This window comes from Saccoglossus kowalevskii, chromosome 9 (genome assembly GCF_978046115.1).
Source record: "Saccoglossus kowalevskii chromosome 9, keSacKowa6.1, whole genome shotgun sequence".
Taxonomy (NCBI): Eukaryota; Metazoa; Hemichordata; class Enteropneusta; family Harrimaniidae; genus Saccoglossus; species Saccoglossus kowalevskii.
In genome coordinates, this window is record NC_140649.1 from 9969119 (window position 1) to 9978810 (window position 9692).

The 9692-nt window shown below is 35.2% G+C and overlaps 1 protein-coding gene across 1 annotated transcript in view; it reads right to left on the reverse strand.

Moving 5' to 3' along the window:
- The window catches only part of LOC100378355 (choline transporter-like protein 1), a 61554-nt gene extending 53337 nt beyond the window's left edge, over positions 1-8217 (reverse strand). The window contains exon 1 of the mRNA XM_002731309.4: positions 8143-8217. The gene's annotated coding sequence lies outside the window, so the exon portion shown is untranslated. The remainder of the gene's footprint in view (positions 1-8142) is intronic.
- Between the last annotated feature and the right edge of the window lie 1475 nt (positions 8218-9692).

The following is a 9692-nucleotide window of genomic DNA, read 5'->3' on the forward strand; positions in this document are numbered from 1 at the left end:
ATTTGTGCAGATCCTTTGTCAGGAGTTCCTAAATAAGACCCATGCTCTGATATAGCTACCGAGTTTCTTACTTTGACAGAGAAAAAATTGACCATTTATAGCATTTTTGTGAAACTGCTTAGTGGCATACTATGAGTAATGATCTTATTGCTGTTGCAGAAGGATAGTTGAATACTGTTTATTGAAATTAATAATCCCCAGCACAATTTTCCAATATAGATTAGAAATTATAGTTTATGTTATTATAATTATACATATGTTTCAAACTATAATTTCTAATGTGTTGCAATACAACAAAATAAAATCAAGAAATTGCATTATAAATATTCCATCCGAGACAATGATTGGTGTATTTCACGGTCAGTGTTATTTTCAAAAATATTTGTTCAAACTGGCTTGGCAATTATATATAATGTCACAGCATGTTGGCAAAATTTAACTGATCCAAAATCACTCTCGACAATTTTGTTTACTTATGTGTACTATGGTTGCATTTGAGCTTTTTATCATTTGCATATATTATGACTCAAAAAAAACAAAAAACACAATTCAATGCACATAAATTTCACGACAAACGTTTCAACAAATGTTTCAATGTCCTGGTTATCTCTGGTGCGACCGCAGTTTTTGAAACAAACTTGAGAGACTGTAAAAATGCAATTTACTGCACGTAAATTACCCAACAACGGTTTTAGTTGTCTGTGGTATGGGAAATGAGTCAAGAAAAATTAAAATGGCAACAAACGTCAAACGCATTGTTATGATAATTTGTTTTCCAGCTTGTCAGTTGACACAAAAATGAAAGATGTTTTTAATTATCTCGGCGATAGCTACGTAAATTGAAACCAAAACTTTATCAGCAAGATTCAAGGGACGACAGTGACGACCATCAAAACGTATGTGAAGCATAAAAAACTGTTTAGAGTCGTAGCGTAAAGTAGGGGACTAAACTATTGTTTACCTGTGAGAAGAATGTAAATTACTCGCTTTTGAGGATCTCATAATAAGCGAGGATGAAAAACGTTTTTTATGCTATGAAAAAATGAAGACCTTGAATGTACTTTATGTACAAAGTAATTTTTTGTTTGATTACCTAACGCTTTTAGGTTCAGGTGTTACATGTTAGAGTGCACATACCTAAGCGACCGTCCCTCAGCAAATGATTAAGCCAAGGCACCCCCCCCCCCCCTCGGTGTCAAAATCCCTAAACTGTTCGTTTTTACGCAATCTGGGAAGTCCAAATTACTAAATAAAGTACAGGACAACGAAACTTAAATATTCAAGAACCAACACATACCAACAATTATATCTCAAAAGTAAATATTCATGGTATATTTTAATTCTAATCGGACCAGAAGTGAGAATTTGCTACTACATGTACTCTAAATATGCAAACATATTCTAGTATAAGGTAGTAACAATATTTTAGTTATATTATGACTCATAAAATGCAATTTGACCGTTGAAAATAAGAGGGTTAACAGTATATATTATAGAAGAGGTACCCTGGTATACATACTGAGTTAAACAAAAAGATCACTACTACATGTACAAGTAAATCTACCATCAAGAAAAGCAATTGTCAATATTTCGGACACTTAATGAGAGAAAATGGTTTACAAAAGATTGCTACGAGATGGAAAAATAAATGGAAAGCAAGGAAGAGACAGACAAAGAATAAAGTGAATGGATAACATCAAGGAGTGGATGAAACAAAGCTGAATGTGTTAGAAGTGCAAAGGAAAGACCTGAATTGAGATTCATGACAGCTGCTCAGAGCAGATGGCACTCTATCATCATGATGATACTGTATTTGCTGTATTACAAGCGCATCTCTAACAGAAGCACACACATAGGTACATGTTTATTAGCTTAGAATTTAAGGCAAAAATTGCATTCATTGTATGCTGGATCATTGTTTTACCAAAAATGTTATTGCTGTCAACTGATAGAAATTGTATTTCTAAGGATTCAATAAATTATTATTAAAATTACTTTGTCCACACAACTGTGCTATAAGTACACACATCACTAGTATTAATACATCAAAAATGGTCTTTATGTTGTATCACTAAATATCGACAGATGTACGAAACAGGAAGTGGCAGCCAAATGGCCAAAATTACTGACATTTTTTATTGCCACAGCTGTCTGTGTTAACATATTTTGTTGCAGATGTCATTTAATAATAAATATATATACATTAACAAATTTTGCTATTTTGTCAAAAAGTTAGTTACAGAAATCTCTATAAATCTTGCGCTATTGAGAAATGCAAGCAGAACAATATTCATCTCAGGGGTCAAAAAAAAAATACCTTTAAAATTGGTTTTCCATATTAAAATATAAAATTTATCCAATAAAATATTTTGCATTCAATCCAGCTTTGAACAACAACTTGTTTCACCTTTCTCAAAACAAAACTTTATTAAAATTTGATAACTATCCTGTCAGTGAAATTAATTTTTTTTTATTTTAGCAAAAACATCATAGACCATAATACACTACCGGTATATATATAATACTGGTGACATGTATATTTATTACCATATGAAACCAGGGTAATTTTACTGTTTCTTTAAATCTATGTAGTTTTTCTTTATATTTCTTGTTACTACGGGCCTGTGCGTTATTTATTTTGGTAACCCGTATTTGTGACGTCATGGACAAGTTTTGGCCTCATGATTGACGCCCATTGAGACACGCTACAGTGATTGGTGCGTCCCAGGATGTCACGCCACTCCGCGCGCAAGAGAAGAAGGTGCAGGAGGACACAGAGAAAAAGATGGCAGGAGCTGAAAGCGGGATTGTGTTGGAAATGTGAACACGAACGTGTTCTGGAAAGCATCAAGTCGGCGTACAACAAACTAGAAAAGAACTGAGTTCAGGGTGTTGCAGCCCGCGGACGAGTTCATGTTATTCCCTTACCGCGAAGAAATCAAAGTGACTGTTGAACTTGCATTGCGCCAACTCTGTTGACATCCAGCGTTGATGATTGAATAGATGCGACTCAGGAACTGGTCGATAAGCGGTGAGTGATCATTTGCAACGTACGACTCAAGGAACTTGACGTACATCAGATCGTGGAGCCTAGAATCATCGGGAGTAGTTGTGATTTCCTGAGAGTGGCCGTGTTCTCTGGAGACGCCATTGCGTCATTGCTGATTATACTTGCCTCGTGGTCAGCGAATTTTCGGGACTGTACAGAACGTTGTGAACTGGTTGGCGATTTTTTTGACATCGTACTATATATTTTTGACTTAAGTTTTTTATTGTATTATGTATCATTTTATGAGAACTGACGATAGCGGTAAAGCTATTGTGTTCTCACTGTAAAATTTCTGTAAAGCACGTAAATTGCTGTTGTACTTAGACATGTTGTTGCCATGGCGTTTCTATATTGAGTGAATTACTAGTTTAAATATTAAATCTGTTTACTTTACAATTTGTATTTTATTTATTTTTATTTGACAAGTCAGTTGTTCGTTCCCCCAGGCGGTACAAATGCCTGTATGCTCCTCACCACGCCAAATTAGCTAGCCTGAGATTCGAATACGATTATTTTTATGAAATTGGGAGATTCGCACCGGAGCCTAAATCCGGTTATCCACGTCCTCCATTGTGCGTAAAACGAAATATCTCGCGGTGGACTTGGTGCGAAAAATACCCGAGTTTCACATAGTTGTCTAAGTCGGATACCAGTTTTTATATTCAGTTTTTATGACAAAGCCAGACAAGTGTCAACTTTAATCCTTGCATGTATCAATATTTTAACTAATTTTATGAATTGATATCATCCTCATTTAATGACACTGCATCCTGTGGATAACTTTGATATCAGTTTTCGATTACCTATTTTCACTATGTCCATATTCTACAGTATTTGATCCACAACAAGTGTTATATTGTGACCCTGTTATCTTTTGAGTTCGTTGTTATCTTTTGAACCATTGTTACCTTTTGATCCAATTGCTACCTTTCGACCCTGTTGTTTTCTCTATTGACCAGGTTATCTTTTGACCAGATTGTTACTTTTCAACCCCATTATCTTCTGACCCTGTTATCTTTTGACCTTATTGATCCTTTTTGACCAAAGCTGTTACCTTTCAGACCCCGTTGTTACCTTTCGGCCTCGTTGTTATGCCTCGACCCCATTATTTTTTGACTCCATTCTTATTTTTTGACCCTGTTGTTACATTTTGACCCTTTCGCTATCCTTCAGCTCTGTTGTTATCTCTCGACCTTGTGGTTATCTCTCGACCTTGTGGTTATCTCTCGACCTTGTGGTTATCTCTCGACCATGTGGTTATCTCTCGACCATGTGGTTATCATTGGACCATGTGGTTATCATTTGACCTTGTGGTTATCATTTGACCTTGTGGTTATCATTTGACCTTGTGGTTATCATTTGACCTTGTGGTTATCATTTGACCTTGTGGTTATCATTTGACCATGTGGTTATCATTTGACCATGTGGTTATCATTTGACCATGTGGTTATCATTTGACCTTGTGGTTATCATTTGACCATGTGGTTATCATTTGACCATGTGGTTATCATTTGACCATGTGGTTATCATTTGACCATGTGGTTATCATTTGACCTTGTGGTTATCATTTGACCTTGTGGTTATCATTTGACCATGTGGTTATCATTTGACCATGTGGTTATCATTTGACCTTGTGGTTATCATTTGACCTTGTGGTTATCATTTGACCTTGTGGTTATCATTTGACCTTGTGGTTATCATTTGACCATGTGGTTATCATTTGACCATGTGGTTATCATTTGACCATGTGGTTATCATTTGACCATGTGGTTATCATTTGACCATGTGGTTATCATTTGACCATGTGGTTATCATTTGACCATGTGGTTATCATTTGACCATGTGGTTATCATTTGACCTTGTGGTTATCATTTGACCTTGTGGTTATCATTTGACCATGTGGTTATCATTTGACCATGTGGTTATCATTTGACCTTGTGGTTATCATTTGACCTTGTGGTTATCATTTGACCATGTGGTTATCATTTGACCTTGTGGTTATCATTTGACCATGTGGTTATCATTTGACCTTGTGGTTATCATTTGACCTTGTGGTTATCATTTGACCTTGTGGTTATCATTTGACCATGTGGTTATCATTTGACCATGTGGTTATCATTTGACCATGTGGTTATCATTTGACCTTGTGGTTATCATTTGAACATGTGGTTAGCATTTGACCTTGTGGTTATCATTTGACCTTGTGGTTAGCATTTGACCTTGTGGTTATCATTTGACCTTGTGGTTATCATTTGATCATGTGGTTATCATTTGACCATGTGGTTATCATTTGACCTTGTGGTTATCATTTGACCTTGTGGTTATCATTTGACCTTGTGGTTATCATTTGACCATGTGGTTATCATTTGACCATGTGGTTATCATTTGACCTTGTGGTTATCATTTGACCTTGTGGTTATCATTTGACCTTGTGGTTATCATTTGACCTTGTGGTTATCATTTGACCTTGTGGTTATCATTTGACCATGTGGTTATCATTTGACCTTGTGGTTATCATTTGACCTTGTGGTTATCATTTGATCATGTGGTTATCATTTGACCTTGTGGTTATCATTTGACCATGTGGTTATCATTTGACCTTGTGGTTATCATTTGACCATGTGGTTATCATTTGACCATGTGGTTATCATTTGACCTTGTGGTTATCATTTGACCATGTGGTTATCATTTGACCTTGTGGTTATCATTTGACCATGTGGTTATCATTTGATCATGTGGTTATCATTTGACCATGTGGTTATCATTTGACCTTGTGGTTATCATTTGACCATGTGGTTATCATTTGACCATGTGGTTATCATTTGACCATGTGGTTATCATTTGACCATGTGGTTAGCATTTGACCTTGTGGTTATCATTTGACCATGTGGTTATCATTTGACCTTGTGGTTATCATTTGACCATGTGGTTATCATTTGACCTTGTGGTTATCATTTGACCTTGTGGTTATCATTTGACCTTGTGGTTATCATTTGACCTTGTGGTTATCATTTGACCATGTGGTTATCATTTAACCCCATTGTTGTCTTTGAACCCCACTGTAATGTCATCAACTTCACCAACAAAGTAAACTTTGAGTCATATGGTATTTATTGCATGTTAACAGGTTTTGAAAACCATAAACAAATGTAACTAAAAATGCATCTCCATTGATGCACTTAGATATGTCTAATTACCACAAAATAGCATACGATTCGTAAGCATAGTTCCCCGTAAATTCACAATTTTTGTCATTTTGACTCTTGAAAGTTGGAGTTGGTCATGCACATACATGTAAAAAAGTTTATTATTTTTATTTAAACATTTTCTTTAGACAAGTGCAATTTATAAGCTTTTTACTGGTATTATTCTTTCTAGTTTATTGTATGGCCATCATCACAAAACAAAAAGCCAGTAAATATAAATTATATTTCTATTCTCTGCAGTCATTCATGTTTCATGCACACAGGTTATTTTATGTTTTATTACAGAAGTAAAGGGAATAAAGTTGGGTTGACCTTTTAATGACCTTTGACCTCTAACCTATGTATAATACAACCAAGATACATCTATTAAACAAGTAATTTTTTTGAAATCATATCTTTCACATCATTATTCCATAATTTAAATTTGAATTACATGATAATGGTTTGTCCTGAGCACATGCACCACTCTACTTTCTATATGCCAGATTTGATTGGTCCTAATGCTGTCAATGTAAATATTTCCAATCATCAGAGATCAGATTAGGAATTCGCTATTCATTCAGACACTTACGTCATCAATGGAGTATGCAATGTTTGCAGAAATCTCAATAGGTATACTGATATTAGTCATAAATTTTTGGAACAAGTAAGCACAGTTTAGTAATTGTGAAAGAAAGGCATACCCAGCCAATGACACCCTTAGCGAATACAATTTGTAAACAATGTTCGCTAAATAATTTTGAAGATGAATTACACTTTTTACTACTTTGTCTTAATTATCATTTAGACCGTCAACAAATCCAGAAACTATATAAAAATAGATGAGAAAATGATCAAAAGTTTTGCAAACAATTGCTTCGCAACACAAAATGAAATTGCATATTTGTATTACTTGTTAGTTTTTGTTATTGATATATTTATTGCTAAAAACTGATAAAAATTTCTTTTTCAAAAGATGCAATGAAATATTACTGTTACTAAATATAGACATAGTTACGGTTTATGGTTTCATGTCCATCCATATTTTACTTGCTCAGTGGCAGACAAGAGGAAATGCGCAAAAAAACAAAAAATAATAAAACAACAACAACAAGGTAGGGTAACATCACCAAAGACTGGAGCAGCAGAACCAAAACTAAGTTCGACATTGAGTAGAATGAAGTATAGGAGGTAGACTACCACAGATTCTAAGCTGTACTAGGACGATTACACGTTGAATAGTACCGGGAAATGATGGCATGCTGCAATATATCGAGTTTGATGTGCTGACATATGCGTAATAACAACAGATTCTTTCACACACTAGAAAAACGTGATGTGGTATTTTTTTATGTGTGTTTTCCTTATAACCAAATGATATCATATTTTAGTACTTTTAAACATAATATAACGCGTTAGTCTACTCATTGATATAATTTACCACGATATTCGTAGTACTAGTAATATCTAATCGCTTCTAAAAATAACATAAATACTACAACTATAGTTGTGGGTGGGAGTGCCAGCTACATTCATCGTTTGTTTCGTTTTGTTCGCGTATTTTTCATTTTTTAAGAGTTTCCAAGCATACGATCTTCTCCATGTCTGAAGCTATCAGTTCCGAAAAGGGATACTGAAAACGTTAACGTTAGTTGTACCTAGCAACGCAAATCACCAGCAGGTCGGCAGCACGCAGGCAAACAACACAGCGAGTGGTTGTAAATGAAACCAGGAGCAGGCGACACATACACCCCGCTGAAACACCAGTTACGATAAATTATGGAACAACGACCATATTTTCGCGAACATGACTCACAATAAATAAGTTTATATTGTACGAGGTGTAAACCATTACTCAGAATAGTCCAGTCTTTTTCTAGCAGGATAAATATGTAGACTTCCACTTACCAGAAAAGCATGAGGCGAGTCAAAATACCAGGGTATAACAACAACTTTTTGCCAAGTTGAGAGGTCACTCCAAGTGCACGGTGGGAAATTCAACCCTAAGTTACTGACAGAAACGTTATAGAGGGCGCATTAGAATTTACTGACTTTGAAATAGAAATGATTTGTCTGTCCATTCTATAATATATTGCGCCCGAGATACATGGAAACGTATGCATGACGTGCCGCCCACTGCAAATGATTTATTTTCCTCAACTTTTATTGGTCCCCAAATAGAAAATTAGTGTTCGTGTAACCAATTTTTGAACAAAAGTTACCGGAAATGACTAATTTTTAAGGTAATTGTCTTTGATAATTTCTGCGGCAGTAAATGGCCATTGGATATAAACGATACAAATAAATAAAATATTAAATTTCAATCTCAAGATGTAAGTCTTTTCAAACACACCTAATTATTTTTTTTTTAAAAAAGAGAGAGAACATTGTAAACCCTGAGACACTTTGACGCTATTGCGAATATGGACGGGAACACGTTTGAAATTGTTGATACTGTATGTTGATTATTGATTTACTAGTATTCAATGAGTACTGTTGGGCATTATGCACAAGGGAATTTTGCGCTCTCTCAAAATAGTTCAATATTTAGAAATAGTACACCAATTTCCACTCTGTCGCACCTACTAGTACTGTATTCGGTACTATGATTGTCACAACCATGTACCATACCATTCAATTAACATTTGTCATGATTTTTACAGAATAAAATATTCACCAAGGACTTACTAGTACTTTATTCAGGTTATTTTAATGTCTGTGAATACTAATACTTGAATTATATGTAGTCACTGTGTAATGAGGACCCACACACACGTACACACTAGTGATGATAAAACGGTTATCCTGTCATGAAAAACGGTCATAGTTGTAATCACCCGAGGTCATTTGTATGTGTGCGCAAGTTGATGTTTATATATGTTACTTTGGGAAGGTTGTCTAAGTTCGACTCCGGTATTATGTTGGATAAGCTTTCTCACGAACAGAAAACAAACCCCAAATCCCTATAACGCTTACATGAACCAGTCAGAGGGTCATTCTACCGATTATACAAATCTGCAAGTGAACTTTAAGAAAGTATATTAAAGTAATGGAATTCTTAGCTAAAAGGTCAATTTTGTTGAAAATGTTGTCATTTAGAAACTGCGATTGTTACGCATTTGTTAAATTGAGCACAGTTTGAATAATATATTTGGATAATACAAATTTATTTTAGCCCTGAAAATATCTGGAGAAAAATGGATGTTGCCATAGAAGATATTATTTACCCCATGATACTTTTATATGCTCCAATAAACTGTTGCCATTTTTAGAATAAACGAGGCGAAACGCTGGACTTACGTGTTAAATATTCTGGCCATTCTTAGTTCAGTTCGCCGTGCCAAGCACGCCAAACAAGCACCCAATTTACAGCAGCTGTCACAAGAGGGCGTGCTTACCTCAACGGATAAATTCGCTAGACTCGGACTCGTAAATGTCGAACCCAGATCTGTGGTTTG